Raw genomic sequence first — 12571 nt, forward strand, 5'->3', positions numbered from 1 at the left:
ACCCTGTCCTGCTCTTCTGCCAGAGTTCCTGACCTCACCCGAATCCCTGCCTTGGACCCAGCTTTGACTTCTACGGACTGCCTTCATATTGCACCATCGACCTCGGACTGGACTCGGACCTCGCCTCTCGCATAGCCCCCGGGACCAGCACACCTGCATTGCAGAGAGGCTGCACTTAATGATCCTTGTGGTCCCTTCCAACTCTACAGTTCTGCGATTCTAAGTGTAATTCACAATATTAATTATGATGATAACAACTGGGCCTGGAACAAGACTGGGAACTAGTGCAGCTGGTAAAGTTGAGGCTCTTCTCCACAAGCCTCCTCTTAGAGAGGTGAGATGGGTGGCAATGAGAGAACGGACTTCTGTGGTTCCTTCCTGTCGGTGGAATGCTCTCCCAAAGGAAACACACCTGATGATGATGATGATGATAATTAATAATAATAATTTATTTATACCCCGCCCATCTGGCTGGGTCCCCTCAGCCACTCTGGGCGGCTTCCAACAAAACACTAAAATACAATAACCTATTAAACATTAAAAGCTTCCCTAAACAGGGCTGCCTTCAGATGTCTTCTAAAAGTTTGGTAGTTATTTTTCTCTTTGACATCTGGTGGGAGGGCGTTCCACAGGGTGGGTGCCACCACTGAGAAGGCCCTCTGCCTGGTTCCCTGTAACTTGGCTTCTCGCAATGAGGGAACCGCCAGAAGGCCCTCAGCACTGGACCTCAGTGTCAGGGCAGAACGATGGGGGTGGAGACGCTCCTTCAGGTATACTGGACCGAGCCCGTTTAGGGCTTTAAAGGTCAACACCAACACTTTGAATTGTGCTCGGAAATGTACTGGGAACCAGTGTAGGTCTTTCAAGACTGGTGTTATGTGGTCTCGGCAGCCGCTCCCAGTCCCCAGTCTAGCTGCCACATTCTGGATTAATTGTAGTTTCCGGGTCACCTTCAAAGGTAGCCCCATGTAGAGCACATTGCAGTAGCGAGAGATAACCAGAGCATGCACCACTCTGGTGAGACAGTCCGTGGGCAGGTAGGGTCTCAGCCTGCGTACCAGATGGAGCTAATAAACAGCTCCCCTGGACACAGAATGATGCCATACTTGCCCGCTTTGGCTAAGACATTCCAGCTCAGCCAGGCTTTGACTTGCTCATTTTGATTCACACTTTGGTATGGTTTCAGCCTCTGGGGTAGCACCTTTCTTATCAGAAGCTGCTCTCCAGGCAGCCCAGAGGCTGGGCAGCGCAAACGAATTAGGGCTCTCTGCTAGTGCACTGCACTGACTTCTCTGCCACCTCAAGCTCTCCCTCTCCAGATGGGCAACAATCTCATTCAGCCTCGTGGCTAGCCTTGTGTGCCTCGCTCAGCAAGACATTTATGCACCTCATATTGTGATGGTCCTTTCTTACAGCATCTGTGCACTTTAGGGAATTTTGTTCCTTGTGTTGTGTTCTTTGCTTTTTAATCAATTCCGCCTGCTTTTGCATTTTAAAGGTAAAAGGTAAAGGTACCCCCTGACTGTTAGGTCCAGTCGCGGACAACTCTGGGGTTGCGGCGCTCATCTCGCTCTATAGGCCAAGGGAGCTGGCGTTTGTCCGCAGACAGTTTTTCTGGGTCATGTGGCCAGCATGACTAAGCCGCTTCTGGCGACCCAGAGCAGCGCACGGAAACATTGTTTACCTTCCCGCTGGAGCTATACCTATTTATCTACTTGCACTTTGACGTGCTTTCGAACTGCTAGCTTGGCAGGAGCACGGACTGAGCAACAGGAGCTCACCCCGACGTGGGGATTCAAACCGCCAACCTTCCGACTGGCAAGCCCTAGGCTCTGTGGTTTAGACCACAGTGCCACTTTGAGACTTTCTGTATACAGTGGTACCTCAGGTTACATACGCTTCAGGTTACACACTTCGCTAACCCAGTAATAGTGCTTCAGGTTAAGAACTTTGCTTCAGGATAAGAACAGAAATTGGGCTCTGGCAGCGCGGTGGCAGTAGGAGGCCCCATTAGCTAAAGTGGTGCTTCAGGTTAAGATCAGTTTCAGGTTAAGTACGGACCTCCGGAACGAATTAAGTACTTAACCCGAGGTACCACTGTACAGCGATGTGTGAAATCAATAAACAACAGGATCAAAATGCCCCCTTCTAGTTAAGAACACAGCTGAGATCCTAATGTTTCTAGGATGTTTCTAAAGGCAACCCCAATAGTTTGAAAGCCTAGCTCTCTTTCACGGAGTGCAATCTGTTACTGCGAGGAGTCCCTGGGGAATCACCTGTTGTTACCTGCCCAGGTTGTTGTTCTTCCGTTTTGTTACCCCTATCCTCTAACCCAGCTGCAGTCGCTTCTGTTTTAGTAGCCCCTCCCAGGAGAGGGAATGCTCATCTTGAGCGATTTCTTCGGTGCAAATAAATCCTGCCAGACCTTAGATGCGTCTCCTTTGCTTAGAGAGAAAGGGAGGGGAGGAAAACCCAGAAATGCCTAGAAACGTCTCCTTGCAGCTAAGTCTTTATAAGGGCAAAACTCTGAAAACTTTAACCCGGGTGGGGGGTACAGGCAGGGAAAACGGATAGCTGCTCGCACCTCCTCCCTCCGCTCTCAGACACGTGCTCTCCATAGATTCAAAAGGGATCAAGGTTAGAACGAAGGAAAATCCCCACTTTCCCAGTAATTAATCAGCTCAAATATTTTGCTCGGACAGAAAGCAGAACAACCCCCTTGTCGGATTGGGACGGGGGGGGGGGAGTGTCTCCAAGTCTAGCTCCTCCGCCCCCTCCTCAGATCTTCAGCTCAGAATCCGTGGATCTGTAGATCCACCCTCTCCGTAGTCCCACCCCGTAGGACGATTGGCTGGCGTTGTTAGGCTCCGGGTGAAAGACGCATCCGAAGCGCGCAAAGTTTGGATTGCTTGGCACTTTTGCGCAATTGCGCCTTGCTGTTGCGCGGAGGGAGGTTAGCGAGCCTGTCGCCTCGCCTGGCGAAATCTACAGCTGAGCTGCTGCTAGACTGAAAATCCTCTCTCTCTCTCTCGCACCAGTGGGTTTCCCTGCGCAGCAACGCTCCCCCCTGACACGCGCACACGCGCCCCTCTTCCTGCCTCTAACCCTGGGATGCTCTCTGGAGAAAGGACCGTCAGCACAGGACCAAAGAGGTGAGTGGACCGATCTTTCTCAGCAACAGAGGAAGCCGCCTCCTGCTGAGTCAGACCATCGACCCAACAGTTCAGTGGGGTCGACACTGACTGGCAGGAGGGGTGGCGGGCGTGCTTAGCCCTACATGGAGACGCCACAGAGGACTGAACCGGGAATTGTACTAGCGTGCAAATCACATGCTCTTTCACTGAGATGCGTCTGGAACGCGATGGAGACAGTGGAAGGACAGGGTGGTGGTCCACGCGAGAAAGGCTCCCCCTAACACGTCTGAGCGCGTGGGTTTTCCCTCCGTGAAATTCTGGCTAGGGAAACCGAGCTCAGCTTGGGAAGGGGGCGGGAGACGAGCTGGGAGTGAGAGGGCAGCGCAGAGCATCCTTTGTGTAGCCGCGCGTGCATCGCGCAATGGGTGTGTGTGTGTGTGTGTGTGTGAGAGAGAGAGAGAGAGAGAGAGAGAGAGAGAGAGAGATGTCGAAGAGAGTTAAGCGTTCGCTTAGCGATCTCCTTTGAAGCCAAGGGGCTTCTTTCAGGTGCCTAAGGCTGGCGCGCTCTCCTGGGACACAGGGAGATTCGGGTCTGAGTGAACAGGAGGGGCTGGTGCTGCAAATCTGGATGGTTCTTCCTGGGTACAATAAACGAAACGTGAGCTGGAGGGAGGAGGATGGCCACTATATTTGAGAGCATCCTTCTGTGTGTATGTGTGGGTCAAATGCACACTCGGATTAAGGCATGCACATGCATGATAGGAAAATGTAATATTTAATGATGCATGGACAGTGTATTCTGCCATAGATGAACCTCGAGTGTGATACATGAAACTGTTAACGTGTAATATGTGATTTCCACGTGTGCAAATGACTACAGCATATCCAACGTGTGGGTGATGTTTTAAGCAAAGTTATATATATGAACATTGATTGAGCTAAAACTACACACACACACCACACACACATACACACTGTTTTAGCTCTATCAACATTCATTTTAAAAACTGTTTTTAAACTGTTTTTAGTTGTTCTTATTTTTATCTGTAAGCTGCCTTGGATCCCGGTCAGAGGAAAAGGTGGAGTGCACATAAATACATAACAACAAGTGTGATCTGAGTGTATGATGCTGTGTGTAGGATTCAGATCTATGCTGTGTGTTGTGTGTTCACGTACACCCTCCAGAAACCCATTAGAGTTAGCAACTTCTCAGCCTGTTTCTGTAGTTATGCCTTCTTCTGTAACCGCATGTATTAATTAGTCCGTGCAACTGAAATAAATGCATGTTCTTTCCCTGTTTATCCCCTTTTCCATTGCTGAACCGTTTCCACTGTGTTTAATTTTAGCCACATCTGTGCCATGCACTGAAAGCCCTGTGATATCACTTTAAACAGTCACAGCTTCCTCAAAATAATCCTGGGAGCTGTAGTTTATTAAGGGTGCTGCTGAGCATTCTTAGGAGACCCCTGTTCCCCTCACAGCGCTACAATTCCCTGGGAAGAGGGATTGATTGTTCAACCCTTCTGGAAATTGTAGCTCTCTCTCTGAGACAGGATGGAGGTCTCCTAAGAACTCTCAGCACCCTTAAACTACAGTTCCCAGAATTATTATTATTTGGGGGGGGGGAGAGAAGCCATGTCAGTTTAAAGTGGTACAGCACCACTTTAAAAACATGGTGTGGGTGGGGCCTAAGAGTAAGCCCCCTACCAGCACATAGGTAAAGGTAAAGGGACCCCTGACCGTTAGGCCCAGTCGCAGACGACTCTGGGGTTGCGGCGCTCATCTTGCTTTATTGGCCGAGGGAGCCGGCATACAGCTTCCGGGTCATGTGGCCAGCATGACTAAGCCACTTCTGGCGAACCAGAGCAGTGCACGGAAACACCGTTTACCTTCCCGCAGGAGCAGTACCTATTTATCTACTTGCACTTTGACTTGCTTTCAAACTGCTAGTTTGGCAGGAGCAGGGACCAAGCAACAGGAGCTCACCCCATCGCAGGGATTCGAACCGCCAACCTTCTGATCAGCAAGTTCTAGGCTCTGTGGTTTAACCCACAGCGCCACCCGCGTCCCTACCAGCACATTGCTGACTCCATATAAATAGAAATGCTAATATTCTGCAAGGGAAAGAACGAGTAGTTATTTTGGAGGGGAAACTCTGACTTTTCCTTGCTCTGCTCTGCAGCACGACTTTTGATAAGAACATGATAGCTCAGTCAGTAAAGCATGAGGCTCTTAATCTTATGAGTCATGGGTTCGAGCCCCACGTGGGGCAAAAGATTCCTTCATTGCAGGGGGTTGACCTGGATGACCGTTGTGGTCCCTTCTGACTTGATGATTCTATGATTCTATGATAAGAAGAGCCTTCTGGATCAGGCCAGTGGTCCATGCAGTCCAGGCTCCTGTTCTCACAGGAGAATAGGTAAAGGTAAAGGTACCCCTGCCCGTACAGGCCAGTCGTGTCCGACTCTAGGGTTGTGCGCCCATCTCACTCAAGAGGCCGGGGGCCAGTGCTGTCCGGAGACACTTCCGGGTCACGTGGCCAGCGTGACAAGCTGCATCTGGCGAGCCAGCGCAGCACACAGAACGCCATTTACCTTCCCGCTAGTAAGCTGTCCCTATTTATCTACTTGCACCTGGGGGTGCTTTCAAACTGCTAGGTTGGCAGGCGCTGGGACCGAGCAACAGGAGCTCACCCCGTCGCGGGGATTCGAACTGCCGACCTGACGTTTGGCAAGTCCTAGGCACTGAGGCTTTAACCCACAGCACCACCCGCGTCCCACTCACAGGAGAATAGATACCCCAATAGGCCGTTCACAAGCAGGGCCTGAGTGAAGCACAGCTTTTCCCTCCATTGAGGGCCTGAGTGAAGCACAGCTTTTCCCTCCATTGAGGGCCTGAGTGAAGCACAGCTTTTCCTTCCATTAATCTGCCTTGCCCTCGTTTGAAGCTGCCACCACGTTGGCAGCCATCAGCCCTGCGTCTTGTGGGAGCAACTTCCATAGTTCAACACTGTGCTGTGCGATGGTACAGAGAGCATGGTTTATTTATCCTGCACTTCTTCAACGCCCTTAATTTTGGCAAGACGTTTGTTCTCCGTTATGGGGGATGCAGAACAAGAACGCTGATGTTTGCAGCAGAGAGGCCGCTTGCTTTCTCCAGTAAGCAAAAGGAAGGAAAAAACTATGTACGCATCACCTACTTTTTATGCAAAACATGAGTTTTCTTGGGCTGTGAAATCAGCAATGGCTAGAGAGGAATATTTGCAGAGAGAGAGTGTGAATGGGGATAAATGCCTCTGTCTGAGAGCTGCCACAAGAAACCAACAGGGGGCGACAGAGAGCCATGCTGCATGTTTTGTGCATAGATTTCATGGCAGGGAGAAAACTTCTCTGGCCTGTGGTTAGAGCTCACTGCTTCGTTTTCTGTGTAGAAAGGAGTTGCTGATGGACTCAGTAAGAACTTGGAGGAAGGCAGACATCCCACAAAGCAATGTTTGAGGGATTTGTGGTGGAAGAACTGGAAATTGCCCTGTTCTGGAAGCTCTTAAAACAATGATAAACCTTTGCTCTGTATAGAAAATCTCAATCTACAGAGAAAACAGCCATTGTCAAGGTCTGCCTGTGTGCTGTTGAGAAGCCAGGGGTGAATTTATGGGTTGGTGGCCTCTGGAGTGTAATCAGAAAACACACTCTGGGGGTGGCGGAATAAACTTTGTTATTATTATTTTTAATAAAGACAAAATACGAACAACACTGAACATACTGATGCAGAGGAGAGTGGAGGAAAAATTAGATTGCATAAGAGGGAGGGGAAGAAAAGTGAAAAGAATACCTTACATTAATTCAGGCGATGTTTTTAGCCAACGAGATGAGCACACGATATGAGGAAGGAGGCAGCTGTACCTGTCACTTTTCCTGAGATACAACCTCAGAAAAGTTGGCACCTTATCTCTGAGGTGTCCTCAACCAGGCCTGTGTTTTATTTTATTCCTGGGAAAGTGGGTGCCTCAGGCGAAAGATAAACTCTTTTCCTTTTGCACAGAGGAAACGGCCGGATTTGCGTCGGTGAGCACACATAGTTGTTGCCACATGGACACACAGAGCGGCGTCCCAGGGCTGTGCTGCTCACCGAATCTCCATTTGGTTGAGTTGCTGCAACATCAGGAGAGAGGGGAGGAGGGGAACAGTGGCAGCAAGGTTGGCATGGTGCAAAGGCAATGGCGGGCAAAATTCAGCACCCCTGCCGGAGTGTTTGCACCTTCCTGCTGCCATGCCCCTTTCTCTCCCTGTCCCAGTGCGCTGCAGTGATTCAGGTGAGGTCAGGTGAGTTGCACAGTTGCTGGCCACATGGAGGAGTTGTTTTGGTTGGGACATCGTTGTCGCTTCCAACCAGTCCTAAGCATCTTGGTCTGCCCCTGAACTCCTGCATCATGACATGGTCTGCCCAGGTGTCCTCATTTTGCTTGCCAGGCCATTTTTAGGAAGCTTCACCCACCTGTGCCATGCTTGATTTCAGGTGTGGGGCAGGAAAGGGCCGGATTTCTAAGGAAGCATTGGGAGCTTCAAGCCAGTGTGGTGTAGTGGTTAAGAGTGGTGGACTCGTAATCTGGTGAACCAGGTTCGATTCCCTGCTCCTCCACATGCAGCTGCTGGGTGACCTTGGGCCAGTCACACTTCTCTGAAGTCTCTCAGCCCCACTCACCTCACAGAGTGTTTGTTGTGGGGGAAGAAGGGAAAGGAGAATGTTAGCCGCTTTGAGACTCCTTCGGGTAGTGATAAAGCAAGATATCACATCCAAACTCTTCTTCTTCACTTCTTCTTCCTTCTTAGATCCAGCAAGGTGTGCTCTCACATGTCCATCAGCTGATGTGAGGACGGGAGTGTGCCTTAATTCCCCCACATGTAAGGTGGCCATATTTCAAAAAGTGAAAAAACACCCCCAAAATTGTTGAGCTCGTTTTAGAAACACCCCCCAAAATGTTGGGGGTTTTTGTTTTTTTTAAACAAACCGCAAAGTTATTAAGTTTTTTTTAAAACAAAGACACCAAAAAAACCTACGATTTTTCCCCCTATTGACTTGCCTAAGATCCAGGACAAAGCGCTGCATTTCGGAACTCCCCACTGGACATCAATTCCGCCTTTGAAATCCCAGTAAAATCCAGGCATATGGTGGCCCTACCCACATTTCTGCTTCAAACTTCAAAGTGGGGGAATCTGTTCTTCTAAAGCCCTTTGTGAACAACCCTACACAGGGATCATAGAATTGTAGAGTCGGAAGTGGGCCCCAGGGTCATCTAGTCCAACCCCCTGCAATACAGCTAAAGAATCCCTGACAGATGGTCTTCCGAATGAGAGTCCACCATCTTCTGCAGCGCAACCATGTGGTGAACCATTGAACTGCAGGTGACAGCCTTCTTAGTGAAGGACCTTCAGGCCCTGGACTGACTCCAGTGGCGTAGCGTGGGGGGTGCCAGGGGTGCCGGCCGCACCGGGCGCAACATCGGGGGGGGGGGGCGCGAATCCAGAGTGAAGGGACAAGTTCCTTCCTCCGCCGGGCTCCCCGCCGCCACCGCCAGCCTTGCGCCCTAGCGCGTGCGTCCCCCGCCGCCCCCGCTGCGGCTGCGCTCCACTCACTGCTCACAGGAGGAGCAGCCGCTGAAGCAGCGCCGACGCCGCCACCGACGCCTGGCCGGGCACGGATCTGGAGCGCCTCGGAGCGCGGACTCCACCTACAGCCCAAGGAGAGGAGGGGACGGCGAGGCGCCCGAGGGGAGGGGGCTTCGGCTGCCTCGGCCCGCGGGGGCTCCGCAAATAATAAATTTAATAAATTCCTGCTGAGCCTTTTGGGGGGGGGGGTCCTTGGCTCCTTCGCTCGCCCCCAGCCCCAGTGGCGTAGCGTGGGGGGTGCAGGGGGGCCGGCCGCAACATCTGGGGGGGCGCGCTCGCACTTGAGTGCTAAAATCCACGGGTTAGGGGGCGCAAATTACTTGCCTTGCCCCGGGTGCTGACAACCCACGCTACGCCACTGACTGACTCCGCCCACTTGGGGCTGGCCATTGGATCTGCCTCAGCAGGAAGGAGTATAAGGGAGCTTCCTGTGGCCTGCTGAACCTTGCCTGAGCAACATGGCCTTCTTCAGCGGTGGTGTGCTCTTGTCTGCTTTGTTGTTCTTCAGCCTTGACTATTGGCTTCTTTCCAGGACTTCTGGTTCACTGCAGACTGTTGCCCACCGCCCAGCCCTAAACAAGCATAAGGAAACAAATTTAAGCTTGGTATCACACATTACATTCAGTGAATGTACAAACTTTGTACACAACAGTTGGGCTGTATACTAAAATATTCTAGCTATTTGTTTGTGAAATTTATATACCGCCCTTCATACAGGATCACAGTGCAGTTTTCACTGTAAAAACACAACAGTACATAATAAACAAAGCAATACTTTCCACCGTCATACATTTTAAAACACCATAGGTTGTTCAATCTGCCAAAGGCCTGGGAGAAGAGGTATGTCTGTTCCCGACACCTAAAGATGTTTAATGAAGGCACCAGGCGAGCCTCTCTGGGGAGAGGATTACACATACAAGGAGCCACCACAAAAAAGGCCCTTTCTTGTATTGCTGCCCTCCAGACCTCTCGCAGAGGCACATGAAGCAGGGCCTGTGATGTTGATCTCAGGGTTCAGGTTGGTTCGTATGGGGAGAGGCAGTTATTCACACGTAACATTCAATGAGTATACAGTCTGTGTACACAATAGTTGAAATGTACAAATCAGCCTCTTCAACATATATAGTTGCACATGCGTAGAGAGAACTTGTACCTGTGTTCAGTATAATATGTGAACAAGGCTTTTGTTGTTGTTGTTTAGTCGTTTAGTCGTGTCCGACTCTTCGTGACCCCATGGACCAGAGCACGCCAGGCACTCCTGTCTTCCACTGCCTCCTGCAGCTTGGTCAAACTCATGCTGGTAGCTTCGAGAACACTGTCCCACCATCTCGTCCTCTGCCTTCCCCTTCTCCTTGTGCCCTCCATCTTTCCCAACATCAGGGTCTTTTCCAGGGAGTCTTCTCTTCTCATGAGGTGGCCAAAGTATTGGAGCCTCAGCTTCAGGATCTGTCCTTCCAGTGAGCTCTCAGGGCTGATTTCCTTAAGCATGGAGAGGTTTGATCTTCTTGCAGTCCATGGGACTCTCCAGAGTCTCCTCCAGCACCATAATTCAAAAGCATCCATTCTTCGGCAATCAGCCTTCTTTATGGTCCAGCTCTCACTTCCATAGAAGCCTTTTAGTATTTATTTATTATTTCATAAAATTGATTGTGTGTGTGGGAGGGGAAATCCTGAAAAAACAATACAGTGGTACCTCGGGTTACATACGCTTCAGGTTACAGACTCCGCTAACCCAGAAATATTACCTCAGGTTAAGAACTTTGCTTCAGGATGAGAACAGAAATCGTGCTCCGGCGGCCCGGCGGCAGCAGGAGACCCCATTAGCTAAAGTGGTGTTTCAGGTTAAGAACAGTTTCAGGTTAAGAACAGACCTCCGGAACAAATTAAGTACTTAACCCGAGGTACCACTGTATAGTTTGCCCGGGCGTCCAAATTAAGCACTCTCCCTCCCTGCAATTAATAAATTTATTCAGGCTTTCTTTATACAATGGAGAAATGTGCAGCCAGTCCTGCTCGTGGGGTGCTTCCTCAGTGTAAGAGGTTTGGGGAGGCATTGATTCTCTGCTTTCCCTGTGTTCATTCTGCTACAGTGGCAAACCCAACACCAATTTGGCTCCCTTCCTATGTTATTGACCCAGTGCCTGTGCTATTTATTGGGCCGATTCGCCCTCCCAAAACCACTGCCAGGAAAATGTTCAGCAAATTGTTTTAAAGTGGTTCAGCCGTCGCCTCCAGCAGTAGATATTAGACACTGCAAAAATTATGTAAGGGCAGGGTTAAAACGGAGGAGTGTTTCGAAAATTATTTTTAGCAAGGCCCGTGAGTGCAGGGATTGGGGTATGGCGTTAAGAGGAAACAAACCCCTCAGAACATGCTCTGTGTATGTAGGAGAAAGAATCTCTCAAGCAACCTTTCTGCCCTTGCAATCAGGACTTAGACCAGACTCTGTCTGCATCCGTACTACAGTGGTGCCTCGCAAGACGAAATTAATTCGTTCCGCAAGTTTTTTCTTCTTGCGAGTTTTTCGTCTTGCGAAGCACGGTTTCCCATAGGAATGCATTGAAAATCAATCAATGTGTTCCTATGGAAACCGCCTTCAGACCAGGTCCGGGGACAGTCTGTCCCCCAACCTCTTCTGAAGGCTGGGGGGGGGGGACAAGGGCTTTTCTTCCCACCCCCAGCATTTTAAAAAACCCCAGGACAGCGGAGACTTCTCCGCTGTCCGGGGCGATCTTAAAATGCTGGCGGGCGGCAGCGAAGCCTCCGCTGCCGCCCGCCAGCATTTTAAAAAACCCCGGGACAGCGGGGCGATCTTAAAATGCTGGCGGGCGCTTCCCTGCTGTCCCGGAGATTTCCCTATGGGCTTTCGTCTTGCAAAGGAAGCCCATAGGGAAATTCGTTTTGCGAAGCGCCTCCAAAACGGAAAACCCTTTCGTTTAGCGGGTTTTCCGTCTTGCGAGGCGTTTGTCTTGCGGAGCACCACTGTATTTAAAGCAGTATCGAACCACTTTAAAGAGTTACGGCTTCCTCAAAGAATCCTGGGACTTGTAGTTTTTTTAAGGTGCTGAGGTTTGTTAGGAGACCCCCCATTCCCCTCACAGAACTACAATTCCCAGAGTTTTCTTGGAAGAGTGATCGGTTGTTAAGTCATTCTGGGTTAGGGTCTCCTCACAACTTCTCATGGGGTAAAAGCCATGGTGCTTTGAATGTTGGATGGTTCAAGGCAGGCGAATGAAAGTCGCCCTTCACACAGCGAATAGTTAAACTCCCACAAAATGCGGTGATGACCATGATGGCTTTAAAAGGGTATTGAACTATGCCGGAGAACAATTAAGGCAAACCGGCGATGGTGCCTGCAAGGCAAAAGGAACAAAACTAACCCTAAGCTAAACATGATCTGACATTGTGTTTTTTCCTTTTTCAGAAGCTGAACGCCAGCATTCTCCTGCACCCAGACTGAGCAGTTGCTGAAACTTCCCAGCATGCTCCAGGTTAGTCGCCAGCCATGTTTGGACGATGGAATCTGCCTTGTGTAGAGTCAGGCATTTGGTTCATCTAGCTCAGTATGGTTTGTGCTGACTTACAATGGCTCTCCAGGGTTTCTCGCTTCCCCTACTCTCTGAGGGGATGAGGCCAATCCTACACCAGCTTAGCTGGGTGTAAGAAAGATAGTTTGAGGTTAAAAAATATTATGGAGAGATCAGTATCACAGGCCATTTGCGAGATCTTCCCTGTGCAGTGGGGAGCCAATTGTTCAGTTCTGAGCTTGCT

The 12571-nt window shown here is 50.2% G+C and overlaps 1 protein-coding gene across 2 annotated transcripts in view; it reads left to right on the forward strand.

Moving 5' to 3' along the window:
* The first annotated feature begins 2465 nt into the window (after nt 1-2465).
* Nucleotides 2466-12571, forward strand: part of GJC2 (gap junction protein gamma 2) — an 87927-nt gene continuing 77821 nt past the window's right edge. Inside the window, exons 1-2 of one of the 2 annotated variants that reach the window (XR_003709088.2) lie at nt 2466-3152; nt 12225-12291. The gene's annotated coding sequence lies outside the window, so the exon portion shown is untranslated. The remainder of the gene's footprint in view (nt 3153-12224; nt 12292-12571) is intronic. The other variant, XM_028749939.2, reaches the window with a different exon arrangement.

This window comes from Podarcis muralis, chromosome 12 (assembly GCF_964188315.1).
Source record: "Podarcis muralis chromosome 12, rPodMur119.hap1.1, whole genome shotgun sequence".
Lineage (NCBI taxonomy): Eukaryota > Metazoa > Chordata > Lepidosauria > Squamata > Lacertidae > Podarcis > Podarcis muralis.